The 16115-nt window shown below is 42.4% G+C and overlaps 1 protein-coding gene across 14 annotated transcripts in view; it reads left to right on the top strand.

Moving 5' to 3' along the window:
• Positions 1 to 16115, top strand: part of LOC132382495 (WD repeat-containing protein 72-like) — a 502802-nt gene that overhangs the window by 190007 nt on the left and 296680 nt on the right. The gene's annotated exons all lie outside the window — the stretch shown is intronic.

Genomic DNA, 16115 nt, shown 5'->3' on the forward strand with positions numbered 1-16115 from the left:
ATAGATGGTTGGCCTTCTGAGATTTCTACATAATATATTCCACCTTTCAAAGTCTTAATTTTATTGTTTCTTAGTGAGGTTGGCAAAGAACCCTCAGCCTTTACATTGTGGGTTAGTTTTTTTTTTGCCTTTATATTTCAGTTTCTTTATACTTGTCAGCCTGAGGCACAGGCCACTGGAGAACCATCTGCTTAGGAGTAGAAAAGCCAGGCCAAGCATGACATCTGGCAGTGCTGGACTCTAGATCCCCTTGAGCTCAATAGAGGTCCATCCTTATGTATTGATTAAGCCAATACCTTGAGTGCCCATATGGCTTAGGGTAAAACACCCAAGGGAAGATTGCCCTTTCCTGAGGCTGAAGATGACCTCGTTTTAATGGGGACAATCTTATTGCTGAGATTAAAAAAAGGAGTCAGGTTTTGTGAAATGAAGTAAAAAGCAACATGTTGCAGTGTTTCTCAATGCCCCATGCTCTTTGAGATTTATAACCCATTTGGGGATTAATCCTAAAAAAAAAACATTTTTCGTCCTGACTTTGAGAAGTAAGAGAAAATATTGGGCAGCTTTTGTAGGGGCATGAAGCTGCAGGTAAACAGGGTAAAGGGAAAACATACTCCTGGGACAGAAGCTAAATTGAACAAATAAAATGGCATAAACAACAGAAAATTTATGTGGACTTTAATTTTAACATTTATTAGCAAACTGCTTTTATGAAGAAAAAGCTGGACCTCTTATTATTTCTTCTGTGAAGCCCATGAGGGTTGCTGCATATGGATGCTTTATGGACCTTGTAATAAGACTTGTAGCAGTGGTCCAATTCACAACATTGCCCTCACTATCTGCTATATTGTTCTCATTATCTGCTATAACACTGACACCTTCAGCATCATTTTAGCATAGGCTGCCATGAAATGTTGCCTCATTTCCATTGCTTATATCTTTAATTTGTACTCCTAACACAAATCTGACTAGAGTTATATTGGCTAGACTATGATAATAAGGATGTAATATTGAGACTTCATAATAAAAAAAAACTTGAGGTTTCTCTTGGAGTATTGTGAGCAGTTTTGGGCCCCTTATCCAAGACAGGAGGTGCTGACATTGGAGACATTTCAAAGGAGGTTCATGAAAATGGTTCCTGGATTAGAAGGCTTGTCATATGAGAAGAATTTGATGGCTCTGGGTCTGTAATCACTGGAATTCAGAAGAATGAAGGATGACCTCATTGAAACCTATCGAATGTTGAAAGGCCTTGATAGAGTGGATGTGGAGAGGATGTTTCGTATAGTGGGGGAGTGTAAGGCCAGAGGACACAGCCTCAGAATAAAGTGGTGCCCATTTAGAAGGGAGATGAGGAGGAATTTCTTTAGCCAGAGGATGATGAATCTATGGAACGTTGCACAGGTGGCTGCGGAGGCCAAGTCATTGGGTATATTTAAAGCAGAGGTTGATAGGTTATTAGCTAGGGTCTGAAGGGATGCGGGGAGAAGGCAAGAGATTGGAACTGAGAGGGGAAATGCATCAGGCTTGATGACATGTTGGAGCAGACTCATTGGGCCAAATGGCCTAGGTCTGCTCCTACATCTTAGGGTCCTATGGTCTGAAATGCAGTCACTGAAGCAATCAAAAAATATGCAGCATTTTTATTGTAAGTAAATTCGCCAGCCTTATCTGCAGCAGAAGTTCCTGAAGGCATTTCCCATTGTAAATCTCTGTTGTAGCATCTGCAGTTCTAATGATCAATACAATTGCTGTCAGCATTTGGCACCAGACTTACCTCTGGCACAAGGATATTCAAGGTCTGCTTGGCATACGCATTTGACCTGATGCTCCCGATTACATCTAGTGGTCACTGTACTGCCTTTTGTTCCGCAGATTTACCGAACAGATTGCTGCAACTTTGCAGTTCATGAAAATAATTAAATGATTAGCCAAATGCATCTCTGGCTTCTTTTTGAGTCTGCAGGGGTTTTGCGATTGTTGCGTCAACAGGGAATGTAGTAGCTTTCATTTCCTTTCTGAGAAAAAGACTGAGCTCCCTATTCAAACTCCCTTTAGAGTGAATCAAAATTCAAAGTAAATTTATTATCAAAGTACATTTGTCACCATATGTACCGCCTGAGATTCATTGTCTTACAGGCATTCACAGCAGAGTAAAGAAATTCAATATACAGTTAATTCAGGTTCCTTGGGAGCAGTACATCTTGGCCCAATTAACCAGTGTTGTGTGTTTAATGTTTCAGTAATATTTGAGTAATATATGTATTGGAGTTACAAACAATACAAGCAGCTGCCACAATTAGCCAAAGTTTCATGAAAATAGTTAAAAAGGCATAAAAAAGACAAACTACTGTTTAACTGAAACATAGAAACATAGAAAATCTACAGCACAATACAGGCCCTTTGGCCCACAAAGCTGTGCCGAACATGTCCCTACCTTAGAACTACCCATAACCTCCTATCTTTCTAAGATCCATGTACCTATCCAGGAGTCTCTTAAAAGACCCTATCATATCTGCCTCCACCACCACCGCTGGCAACCCATTCCACGCACTCATCACTCTGCACAAAAATCTTCACCCTGACATCTCCTCTGTACCCACTTCCAAGCACCTTAAAACTATGCCCTCTCGTGCTAGCCATTTCAGCCCTGGGAAAAAGCCTCTGACTATTCACACAGTCAATGCCTCTCATTATCTTGTACAGTTCCATCAGGTCACTTCTCATCCTCCATCACTTCAAGGAGAAAAGGCCAAATTCACTCAACCTATTCTCATAAGGCATGCTCCCCAATCCAGGCACCATCCTTGTAGATCTCCTCTGCACCCTTTCTATGGTTTCCACGTCCTTCCTGTAGTGAGGCGACCAGAGCCGAGTACAGTACTCCAAGTGGGGTCTGACCAGGGTCCTATATAGCTACAACATTACCTCTTGGCTCTTAAACTCAATCCCATGATTGATGAAAGCCAATGCACCGTATACCTTCTTAACCACAGAGTCAACCTGCGTAGCAGCTTTGAGTGTCCTATGGACTCAGACCCGAAGATTCATCTGATCCTCCATTCTGCCAAGAGTCTTACCATTAATACTATACTCTGCCATCATATTTGACCTAACAAAATGAACCACCTCACACTTATCTGAGTTGAACTCCATCTGTCACTTCTCAGCCCAGTTTTGCTTCCTATCAATGTCCTGCTGTAACCTCTGACAGCCTTCCACACTATTCACAACACCCCCAACCTTTGTATCATCAGCATATTTACTAACCCATCCCTCCACTTCCGCATCCAGGTCCTTTATAAAAATCACGAAGAGTAGGGGTCCCAGAACAGATCCCTGAGGCACTCCACTGGTGACTGACCTCCATGCAGATTACGACCCATCTACAACCACTCTTTGCCTTCTGTGGACAAGCCAGTTCTGGATCCACAAAGCAATGTCCCCTTGGATCCCATGCCTCCTTACTTTCTCAATAAGCCTTGCATGGGGTACCTTATCAAATGCTTTGCTGAAATCCATATACACTACATCTATGGCTCTACCTTATTCAATGAGTAATGAATTATGTATTTAAATGAAATACAAAACAAATTAGAACACTACTAATACTACTATAGTACTATAAAATTGTGTATTAGTCCCTAATGGTTATTGATAGAGGAATTCTGGTGTACTCTGCTGTGTTCTTTTGATTGACTGTAGATGAACAAAAACAGAACTGACTCCTAGTGCAGATAATGGACTGCCTTCGTATAATATTTTTGTCTATTGCATTCCCCAGATCTTCATTTTCATTGTAATATTCAAGAAAATTGTTAACACCCTCAAATTCTTCATAGTTCATAACTTGCTGAAGTAGTGAAGTAATTTTATCTTCGCTAAACCTTCTCCAAACCTGAATGCTTAAAACCGCAGTGAGCAAAACAGTTCTGAATTGCCTTACTGCTTATTTCTTGCCAACTATCATTGACAAAAACTGTTGTTTATCTGTACACAAACACAGGTAACTAACACTATCTAAAAACTGTTCACTTGAAATACGGCATAGTCTCTAACGGCCACACCAATGCACACTACTGACACTAGTTAGAATCTGTTCGGCCGCAGTCTCCTGCCCCAGTTAAGTTGCATAGCATCACAAAGAAATTCCCAACTACTTTCTCAATCAGTTTCTGTTTTTTAAGAGTTGTCCCAAGTAAGCGCCTGCCCAGATTAAGTGATGGTCCAAATAACCGGAATCTGCTGTAATTAATGCAAAACTGCACACAAACAGTGACACAACCAATGTGCAAAAGAGGACAATGTGCAAGTACATTAAAATAAAGAAACAGATGAATAAATAATTCTGAGAACATAATTTATACAGTCCTTGAAAGCGAGTCCATAGGTTGTGGAATCAGTTCAGTGTTGAGGTGAGTGAAGTTCTCCACGATGGTTCAGCAGCCTGATGGTTAAAGGTTAGTAATTGCCAATAGGCTGGTCCTGGACTTATTTCCACTTGAAATAATTTACTTATTATTTAATTTATGGTTTTATATTGCTATATTTCTACACTATTCTTGGTTGGTGCGACTGTAACAAAACCCAATTTCCCTCAGGATCAATAGAGTATGTCTGTCTGTTTGTTCCTGAACATGATGGTGTGGGACCTGTACCTCCTTCCTGATGGTAGTAGCGGGAAGAGAGCATGGTTTCGATGGTGGGGGCTGCTTTCTTGTGACAGGGCTTCTTGTGGATGTGCTCAATGGTGGGAAATCCTACACAAAGTGTCTCTAGGTAGCAACAGAATTATATTTCATAAAATTCACACATTTCGGATAAAAATTACCTCTCTGACTCATTGTCATTGTCATTCAAATAAACCTGATAAGCCTATTGCAAATAGCTTTATATCAAAGGCTTTCATTTTTAAGGTTGTCTTGCAATACTATAGGATTTAAAATCCTATCATGGCATAATCCCTGTTGCATTGCCTGGTTTAGAAATATGCAAATTTTATGTTGCTAGCAAATAATTATAATTCTAAATGTGCAGACAAGAATGTCCATTGCCTTAAAGCATTATATAAGAGCCAGAGATATACGGCATGGATATACTCCTTTTAGTTTGTGGGGCAATTTAAAGGCACAGTATCCATACATCACAAAGGTGAAGGAGAATTCTAAAGGGAGGATGAGGTAACCGTGGTTGACAAGGAATGTCAAAGACAGCATAAAAGCAAATGAGAGGGCATATAATGAAACAAGGATTAGTGGGAAGTTAGAGGATTGGGAATCTTTTAAAAACCAAGCACCCATTGACACCAAATGTACACTGAGCATATTTTGTTTCTCCCCTCCCCTCATTCCCACACTCACCAAAACACTCGGAAAAATCTACACTGATTTACCACTCTGTTCATCTTTGGGATGTAGTGGGAAAATGGGGCTCTTGGCGGAAACCCCCAATCGCAGTGAGAAAAAGCGAAGTCCACACGGGCTTTGATGCCAGCCAGTCAGTCAAATGCTTAGACGATCAACTAATCATGTAAACATATTTTAGAACATAAAAACATAGAACAGAGAAAATCTACAGTACATTATAGGCCCTTTGGCCCACAATGCTGTGCTGTCCACGTAACCTACTCTAGAAACTGCCTAGAAATTCCCTACCGCATAGCCCTCTATTTTTCTAAGCTCCAGGTACCTATCTAAGAGTATCTTAAAAGACCCTATTGTATCTAACTGTACCACCTTCGCTGCCTGTGGTTTCCATGCACCCACTTCTCTCTGTGTGGAAAAACTCACCTTTGACATCCTACTCCCAAGCACCTTAAAACTATGCCTCCTGGTGTTAGCTTTTTCAGCCCTGGGAAAGAGCCTCTGGCTATCCACGTGATCAATTTATCAGAATTTCTTAAAAACTAGACAAGTGTTATATTCCATAATGTGCTACATCTCCAGATCTCCAGACTTGTGTCTGGTCTGGTGTGAAACAGTGTTATTGTTACTTTTCGACTAGGCTTATACTCACTGGAATTTAGAAGATTTGGGGAGGGGGGGGGGAATCTTATTGAAACGTATAAAATCCTAAAGGGATTGGACAGGCTAGATGCAGGAAGATTGTTTCCGATCTTGGGGAAGTCCAGAACGAGGGGTCACAGTTTAAGGATAAAGGGGAAGCCTTTTAGCACTGAGATGAGCAAAAACTTCTTCACACAGAGAGTGGTGAATCTGTGGAATTCTCTGGCACAGGAAACAGTTGAGGCCAGTTCATTGGCTATATTTAAGAGGAAGTTAGATATGGCCCTTGTGGCTAAAGGGATCGGGGGTATGGCGAGAAAGCAGGTACAGGGTTCTGAGTTGGATGATCAGACATGATCATACTGAATGGCGGTGCAGTCTCGAAGGGCCGAATAACCTACTCCTGCACCTATTTTCTATGTTTCTATGTTTTGTATTGATATGTTCTTCACTTGCCTGAAAGCAGCAGTCCAACCATGTCCAAAGGATCAGTCTGCTATCCCGATATCTATTATTGTATTTTAATTCCACTAAAATCATACATACTTATTTCATTATTAGTCTAAAGTAGGCTCTTCAGCCCAATGGGTCTTTGCTAGCTCCCATACATACAACCCATTAATCCCACTCCGATTGTTTGCCTATAGTAGCAGTGCGATTGCTCGAGTCGATCGAGTACAATGTTCTCCCAAGGGGTTACTCCCTTCACGGAGAGCATCTGTGCATGACTTTATGTGATATGGGGAGGCTGATGCATAAGCCGTCAACACACGGTCCTTGATGGATCGGGGTCAGGGTCCAGTGACATGGCATCCAAGACGACTGGAAGTCCTGCATCGCTGCAGGCTTCCTCTGACTTCACTGTCGTCATGATGTGCCATCAACTTCCGTCAGCACCATCATTCACCTATCATCTTTCTCAATCAATTATTAACTACTCCTTGATTCCTTTTAACATTTGCCTACTCTAGAGATAACCTGTACCTGTTAAATAATCTACCGGTACATCCTCAGTGCAAAGCCTATCAAAAACTTCTGGTCTATTACTACCAAAAGCATTCCTTCTCTTATTATTCATAACCAATGTGATTGGCTCCTTCCACTGTACTGCTGACCATTAGCCTTCAAAATAGCGTTATTTAATTATTTACTTAGCGATACTTATAACCATATAACAATCACAGCACAGAAACAGGCCATCTCGGCCCTCCTAGTCCATGCCGAACTCTTAATCTCACCTAGTCCCACCTACCCGCACTCAGCCCATAACCCTCCACTCCTTTCCTGACCATATACCTATCCAATTTTACCTTAAATGACACAACTGAACTGGCCTCTACTACTTCTACAGGAAGCTCATTCCACACAGCTATCACTCTCTGAGTAAAGAAATACCCCCTCGTGTTTCCCTTAAACTTCTGCCCCCTAACTCTCAAATCATGTCCTCTCGTTTGAATCTCCGCTACTCTCAATGGAAACAGCCTATTCATCTCAACTCTATCTATCCCTCTCAAAATTTTAAATACCTTGATCAAATCCCCCCTCAACCTTCTACGCTCCAATGAATAGAGACCTAACTTGTTCAACCTTTCTCTGTAACTTAAGTGCTGAAACCCAGGTAACATCCTAGTAAATCGTCTCTGCACTCTCTCTAATTTATTGATATCTTTCCTATAATTCGGTGACCAGAACTGCACACAATATTCTAAATTTGGCCTTACCAATGCCTTGTATAATTTTAACATTAGATTCCAACTTCTGTACTCAATGCTTTGATTTATAAAGGCCAGCGTTCCAAAAGCCTTCTTCACCACCCTATCTACATGAGACTCCACCTTCAGGGAACTATGTACTGTTATTCCTAGATCTCTCTGTTCCTCTGCATTCCTCAATGCCCTACCATTTACCCTGTATGTTCTATTTGGATTATTCCTGCCAAAATGTAGAACCTCACACTTCTCAGCATTAAACTCCATCTGCCAACGTTCAGCCCATTCTTCTAACCGGCATAAATCTCCCTGCAAGCTTTGAAAACCCACCTCATTATCCACAACACCACCTACCTTAGTATCATCGGCACACTTACTGATCCAATTTACCACCCCATCATCCAGATCATTTATGTATATTACAAACAACATTGGGCCCAAAACAGATCCCTGAGGCACCCCGCTAGTCACCGGCCTCCATCCTGATAAACAATTATCCACCACTACTCTCTGACATCTCCCATCTAGCCACTGTTGAATCCATTTTATTACTCCAGCATTAATTACTGAACCTTCTTAACTAACCTTCCATGTGGAAGGTTCTGGCCCAACATGTCCATGCCACCAATTACATCCATACCAACTTACAATTAACTTACTAACCCATACAAACAAGGTGGATGAACTCAGCAGGTCAGGCAGTATCCGTTGAAATGAGCTGTCAACGTTTTGGGCTGAGACCCTTTGTCAGGACTGAAGAAGGAGGGGGCAGGGGCCCTATAAAGAAGGTGGAGGGAGGGTGGAAGGTGCCAGGTGAAAAACCAATCAGAGGAAAGATCAAGGGGTGGGGGAGGGGAAGCAGGGAGGGGATAGGCAGGAGAGGTGAAGAAGGAATGTAAGGGGAAAGCACTATGGGTGGTCGAAGAAGGCAGAATCATGAGAGAGGTGATAGGCAGCTAGAAGAGGAGGCAGAGTGAAAGTGGGATGGGGGAAGGGAGAGGGAGGGAATTACCGGAAGTTGGAGAATTCGATGTTCATACCAAGGGGCTGGAGACTACCCAGACGGTATATGAGGTGTTGTTCCTCCAACCTGAGTTTGGCCTCATCATGGCAGTAGAGGAGGCCATGTATGGACATATCCGAATGGGAATGTGAAGCAGACTTGGTGGGTGGCAACCGGGAGATCCTGTCTGTTGTGGCGGACGGGGAGGAGGTGCTCGACGAAGCGGTCCCCCAATCTGCGTCGGGTCTCACCGATGTAGAGGAGGCCACACCTACAATAACTTACTAACCCGTATGTTACAGACAGCAGTAGAATAGCATTCTACTAATCGCCGTCTTCCATGTCACCTCAGCTTGAAGCTTTCTACTTACTGGCGCTTGCTTTCAATTGCCAAATCAATCATTAATTCAACGAGTATGGAACTTCTTTAAAAGTAATTAAGAGGCCCCCAAGATAGCATAAATCATTAAACTGAATTATTTCTTTGGAGAACCCCTTGATTTTTTAGCAAGATAATGGCTTGGAAAATCTCATTATCCATTACTTTTGGTCCTTGATAGCTTCCAGTACAATACTCTTGAGCCACTGCATCATATTAACATTAGAATAAATGGCCCCTAATTTTTTGGTTTCAGTGTAGTTTTTGTTTGAATATTGAATCAATGTTTATTATTCTATAATGTTCCTTAACTAGAGCCTTGCTTTAACAGAACGCCTAAAATATTAACCATGGCCATTCCAAATTCCTCATTAGTTTCTTTGGGAAATCTTTCTGAAAGCCCAATTGCTTTTAGCTCTCATTTTTAGAGTTCTAATTCTGAAAGTTTATTCCTAAATTTGTATAAAATACTTAGCAATTTACTACTTGCTATGCGTATTTGATCACAACTAAGCAAGAACATCCATCCCTTTTTATTACCTTTCTGGAAATAAACCACATTTTCTCATCCCTTAATCTAGTTGTCATGATTTTTGTCTTTTTTTCACTACCAGAAGCTCACTCTACACTGGGCCCTAAATTACCTTTGCTAGTTTGTTGCAACACCTTTGTTTAGTAGCCATGCTTTCCTTCATAATGTTAACAAACTGCCTCCCATTCATGTTTACTTTCTTATATCAGTTTCTGTTCACCTTTCTCAAGGCTGGTATTTTTACGGTGCAGTGTTTGAAAAGTGAGAGGTTTGCATTTATATTGCATCCTTCATTTCCTTCTCAGCATGCTATAGTGTGCTTCACGGCTATGTGAGTGCTTTTATGTGTAAACACGTATAAAAAATGGGAATCAAATTACATACAGGAGGACTTCGAATAGTTTATTTATTTATTAAGATACAGCAAGGAATAGTCCCTTTCCTATGACTTCCTATGAATAGTCACGGGAAGTCATTCCTGCCTGTCTGAGTGTCACAGGAAGTCATTCCCGCCTGTCTGAGCGTTACGGGAAGTCATTCCCGCCTGTCTGAGCGTCACGGGAAGTCATTCCTGCCTGTCTGAGTGTCACAGGAAGTCATTCCCGCCTGTCTGAGCGTTACGGGAAGTCATTCCCGCCTGTCTGAGCGTCACGGGAAGTCATTCCCGCCTGTCTGAGTGTCACAGGAAGTCATTCCTGCCTGTCTGAGCATCATGGGAAGTCATTCCCGCCTGTCTGAGTGTCACAGGAAGTCATTCCTGCCTGTCTGAGTGTCACGGGAAGTCATTCCTGCCTGTCTGAGTGTCACAGGAAGTCATTCCTGCCTGTCTGAGCATCATGGGAAGTCATTCCTGCCTGTCTGAGTGTCACAGGAAGTCATTCCTGCCTGTCTGAGTGTCACAGGAAGTCATTCCTACCTGTCTGAGTGTCACGGGAAGTCATTCCCGCCTGTCTGAGTGTTACGGGAAGTCATTCCTGCCTGTCTGAGCGTCACGGGAAGTCATTCCTGCCTGTCTGAGCGTCATGGGAAGTCATTCCCACCTGTCTGAGTGTCACAGGAAGTCATTCCTGCCTGTCTGAGCATCATGGGAAGTCATTCCTGCCTGTCTGAGTGTCACGGGAAGTCATTCCTGCCTGGGGCCATCAAACTTTACAACTCCTCCCTCAGAGCATCAGACAGCCTGAACCAATAGGCTGGTCCTGGACTTATTTCCACTTGGCATAATTTACCTATCATTATTTAATTATTTATGGTTTTATATTGCTACATTTCTACACTATTCTTGGTTGGTGCGGCTGTAACAAAACCCAATTTCTCTCAGGATCAATAAAGTATGTCTGTCTGTCTGTCTTTCGACCCTTCAAGACACACGACCCAGCAATCCCCCGATTTAATCTGAGCTTAATCACAAAACAACTTACAATGACCAATTAACCTACCATCTAGTATGCCTTTGGACTTGAGAAGAAACCCACATGGACATGGGGAGAATGCCCAAACTCCTTACAGGCAATAGTGGGAATTGAACCTGGGTCGCCTGTACTGTAAAGCGTTGTGCTAACTATTATGCAACCGTGCCACCCTTATCAACACACGTTATTGTAACTCCGTTCTCAGAGTGGAACTTGAACTTGTGAATGTTATATGGCTACTGCAAGTGTAATGGAATAAAAATTGGAATACATACTGTTTACTTCACTCTTAATTAAAAGTGCTTAATTGAGTCATCCAATATCAATAACCAATAGCAGTGAAGTACAATTGTGGCCACTGAAGATCCCAAATGGACTATGTACGTATATATTTGTGTAGTTGTGTTTTTACCAATATTCTATATGTGCTTGTACATGCAAGGACTGGCCTTCAGAGCTGCAGATTCGCCTAGCGGGAGTCGGCTATGGGGCCTCAAAGTCATTGTATTTTTACTGATACTCTGTAAGGGTTTGCTGGCTCATATATTCGAGGGCTGGGCATCAAGCCAGGGCGCGCGGTGTGTGGGTGGGTGGGTGTCAGGACTCTTACAACGTGATTGTGATCTTGTGTGTGCTTACTGTGTGTGGCTGTTGGTAATGTATGTTTGCACCTTGACCCCATGGTCAGGCTGCCTTAGGTTGGCTGTATTCATGAGTTTTCGTGTATGGTTGAGTGACAATTAAACTTGAGCTGAATTGAATTGATTCAATGTTTTACCTAACACTGGTGGTCATTGTTGCAAATGAAAAGACCTTCAAGTGGCTATGAAAGTAGAGAAAAAAATAAATTAATGAGCTTCAAACCCAAAGCTTATCAGAAACACTACACATGAGCTGTAGGGGAGAGAATGGTTCAAATGAAGGAAAAGTTTGGCTCAGTCCTGCTTTATCCAAAGCAAGTGACAGAAATTAATCACTGTTATGCAACAGAAATTAATTAGCATTGTGCAGAAGAAGAAAAACCTTTCCTGGTTTAATCATTATATATTTAAGTTCAGCAATATGACTTTTTAAGCCAAATTATTGTCAAGTGATTTATACAGTGCTGCATAACGTTTAGTTAGTTTCAGGAATTTGGTGTTTTGCCCCAGGCAAACACGAAGCACTAATATTTAAACATGATAATAAACTGCCAAGTTGTACAGCCTTCCCTTTCTAAAGATTATTGCATGAATCGTGCTTTTAAACAGTTAATGTTTATGCGTTTTTTCTTAACGCATGCTGTGTTGATCTGAGCTTTCCACTGAGCTGTTCACCGCTTCGTCTCATTAGTGACATCTTTGGTCAGAGGGGCTTTGTTAATTACAATCTGAGCACAATGGTGATGCTTTTTGCAAGTGATGGCTCATATGAGCTCAGGGTTGGCAGAAGCTCTAAGTTATTGTGTCAGCTTAGCTGGAGGGAAAGTGTGAGCACATGTTAGGAAGCTGATGACAGAACTCTGTGGAGTAGCATCTGTGCTGATTGTTCCTCCTGGTGTACCATCCTCATAATAATGGAAGCCAATTTATATTCAAAACAGATATAAAATCTAAGATGCTAATTATTGCTCAGTCAAAGCACTGAAATTTTCCATATTGATGCATTAATACAGACTTTGACTAATGTTTCTAATGAAATAACTGAAAATAGATGATATCTGGTAAACTTCCTATGTTTGTTTGTTTTAGTACCATAGAATACTGCAGCACAGTACAAGCCCTTCAGCCCTCCATGTTGTGCTGACCCATATAATCCTTAAACAAAAAGTACTAAACCCACACTACCCCATAACCTTCCATTTTTCTTTCATCCATGTGCCTGTCCAAGAGGCTCTTAAATACCCCTAATGTTTTAGCCTCCACCACCATCCCTGGCAAGTCATTCCAGGCACTCACAACCCTCTGTGTAAAAAAACTTACCCCTGATGTCTCCCCTAAACTTCCCTCCCTTAATTTTGTACATATGCCCTCTGGTGTTTGCTATTAGTGCCCTGGGAAACAGGTACTGACTATCCACCCTATCTATGCCTCTCATAATCTTGTAGACCTCTATCGTCCCCTCTCATTCTTCTATGCTCCAAAGAGAAAAGTCCCAGCTCTGCTAACCTTGCTTCATATGACTTGTTCTCCAAACCAGGCAACATCCTGGTAAATCTCTTCTGCACTCTCTCCATAGCTTCCACATCCTTCCTATAATGAGATGACCGGAATTGAACACAATACTCTAAGTGCGGTCTCACCAGAGATTTATAGAGTTGCAACATGACCTCTCTACTCTTGAACTCAATCCCCCTGTTAATGAAGCCTAGCATCCCATAGGCCTTCTTAACTACCCTATCAACCTGTGCAGCAACCTTGAGGGATGTATGGATTTGAACCCCAAGGTCCCTTTGTTCATCCACACTCTTAAGTAACTGACCATTAATTCTGTATTCAGTCTTCTGGTTTGTCCTTGCAAAATGCATCACCTCACACTTGTCCAGATTGAACTCCATCTGCCAATTTTCTGCCCAACTCTGCAGCCTGTCTATATCCTCTTGTAACCTTCAACAACCTACAGCTCCATCCACAACTCCTCCAATCTTCATGACAAACGCAAACTTACTCACTCATTTTTCCGCCTCTGCATCCAGGTCATTCATAAAAATCACAAATAGCAGGGGTCCCAGGACAGATCCCTGCGGCACTCCACTAGTCACCGACCTCCAGGCAGAATACTTTCCTTCCACAATTACCCTCTGCTTTCTTCTGTTAAGCCAATTTTTTATCCAAACAGCCAAGGTTCCACTTATCCCATGTCTCATGACTTTCTGGATGAGTCTCTCATGAGGGACCTTGTCAAATACTTTGCTAAAGTCCATGTAGACCACATCCACTGCCCTACCCTCATCAATTTCTTTTGTTACCTCTTCAAAAAACTCAATCAGGCTCATGTTGACTATCCATGAGTAGACTGTACTTCTCCAAATGTTCCTAGATCCTATCCTTAAGAATTCTTTCCAGTAGTTTGCATACCACCAACGTAAGACTCTCTGGTCTATAGTTCCCAGGTTTCTCCCTATTACCTTTTTTAAACAAGGGAACTAAATTTGCCATTCTCCAGTCCTCCGGCACTTCCCCTGCAGCCAAAAAGAATTCAAAGATCATGGTTAATGCTCCTGCCATCTGTTCTCTCAATTCCCACAACAACCTGGGGTGTATCATATCCGGCCCTGGGGATTTATCAATCTCAATGTTTTTAAGAAGATCCAACACTTCTTCTTCCTTAATTTCCACATTGTCCAGCACACAGGCCTGCTCTACTTCGACCTCATCCTGATCAAGATCCTTTTCACTTGTGAATATTGAAGCAAAGTGTTCACTTAGGACCTCCCAACCTCCTCCGCTTCCAGGCACATGTTGTCCTCTTTATCCTTTAGCGGTCCCACCTTTGTTCTTGTCATCCTCCTATTCTTCACATATGCATAGAACGCCTTGGGGTTCTCCTTAATCCTACATGCCAAGGCTTTCTCATGCCCCCTTCAAGCTCTCCTAAGTCCTTTCTTTAGCTCCTTCCTGGCTACCCTATATTTTTTATAAGCCCCTCCTATTTCCTGCTTCTTATATCTAACATATGCTTCCTTTTTCCTCTTGACAAGTTGCTTCACATGTTTTGTCAACCACGGTTCCCTTTTCCTACCATTTTTTCCTTGCCTCAGTGGGACAAACCTATCCTGGACCCAGCTCAAGTGGTCCCTAAACTTCTCCCACATTACTTCTGTGCTTTCCCCTTTGAACATCTGTTTCCAATTTACTCTTGCTAGTTCCTGCCTCATCCCTTTAAAGTTAGCCCTTCCCCAGTTAAGCACTTCACCATTTTGTCTGACTTTATCCCTTTCCATAGCCATGCTGAAGCTAAGGGAGTTGTGGTTACTCTCACCAAAATGCTCCCCCACCAAGAGGTCTGTCACCTGACCAGGTTCATTACCCAGAACTAGATCCAGTATAGCCTCTCCTCTCGTCAGCCGGTCCACATACTGTGTCAGGAATCCTTCTTGAACACACCTGACAAATTCAGCCCCATCTATCCCCCTTACACTCAGGAGGTGCCAGTCAATATGAGGGAAGTTGAAATCACTCACAACTACTACCCTGTATTTCCTGCACCATTCTAAAATCTGCCTGCTTATCTGCTGCCCGATGTCCCAAGGGCTATTTGGGGGCCTATAGGTTACTCCCAGCAGAGTGATTGATCCCTTCCTATTTCTGACTGTGGTGAACTACATACACCTGTCTGGACACGCCCCCCCTGTTGACTGCTCCTGTGGCTCCTCCCACAGACCCCGGTATAAAGGCGATTGGAGGCACTGTTCCTCCCTCGGTCTCCAGGATGTTGTGTGATGGTCTCTTGCTGCTGACAGTGCTCTCTTCCAGCTAATAAAAGCCTATCTCTCGCCTCACATCTCCGAGAGTTATTGATGGTGCATCACTGACTTCCACCCAGACTGACTCCATGAACACTCTTTCTGCAGCGTCCTCCCTTTCTATAGCCGTGATACTATTCCTGACTAGTCTCTAGTGTCTGATAATTGTTTGTGTTTTTTAATTTCTTTACACTTTTCTGTTCTATTGTTATAAGACTTCTGAAAAGACCTCTTATACAAAAAGGATAGACTCTTGACCTTGCAATTTATTTTCTCCTGGCCTTGCACCTCACTGTCTGCATGCACTGTATGTTCTCTGTGATTGTAACACATTATTCTGCATTCTGTTACTGCCTTTACCTTGTACTATCTTGTTTTACTGATGGCGTACCTTGGAAAATATTGCTATAATAAACCAAATGCTGGCGGAACTCAGCAGGACAGGCAGCATCCGTGGAAAAGAGGACCTCTCCACTTTCTTTCCAGTCCCGCTAAAGGGTCTCGCCCTGAAGTGGCAACTGTTTACCCTTGTCCTGCTGAGTTCCTCCAGCGTTTTGTGTGTGTGTTGCTTGGATTTCCAGCGTCTGCAGATTTTTTTTCGTGTTTCTGGCAATAATAAACCAAATTGCCA

Source organism: Hypanus sabinus, chromosome 28 (assembly GCF_030144855.1).
Source record: "Hypanus sabinus isolate sHypSab1 chromosome 28, sHypSab1.hap1, whole genome shotgun sequence".
Taxonomy (NCBI): domain Eukaryota; kingdom Metazoa; phylum Chordata; class Chondrichthyes; order Myliobatiformes; family Dasyatidae; genus Hypanus; species Hypanus sabinus.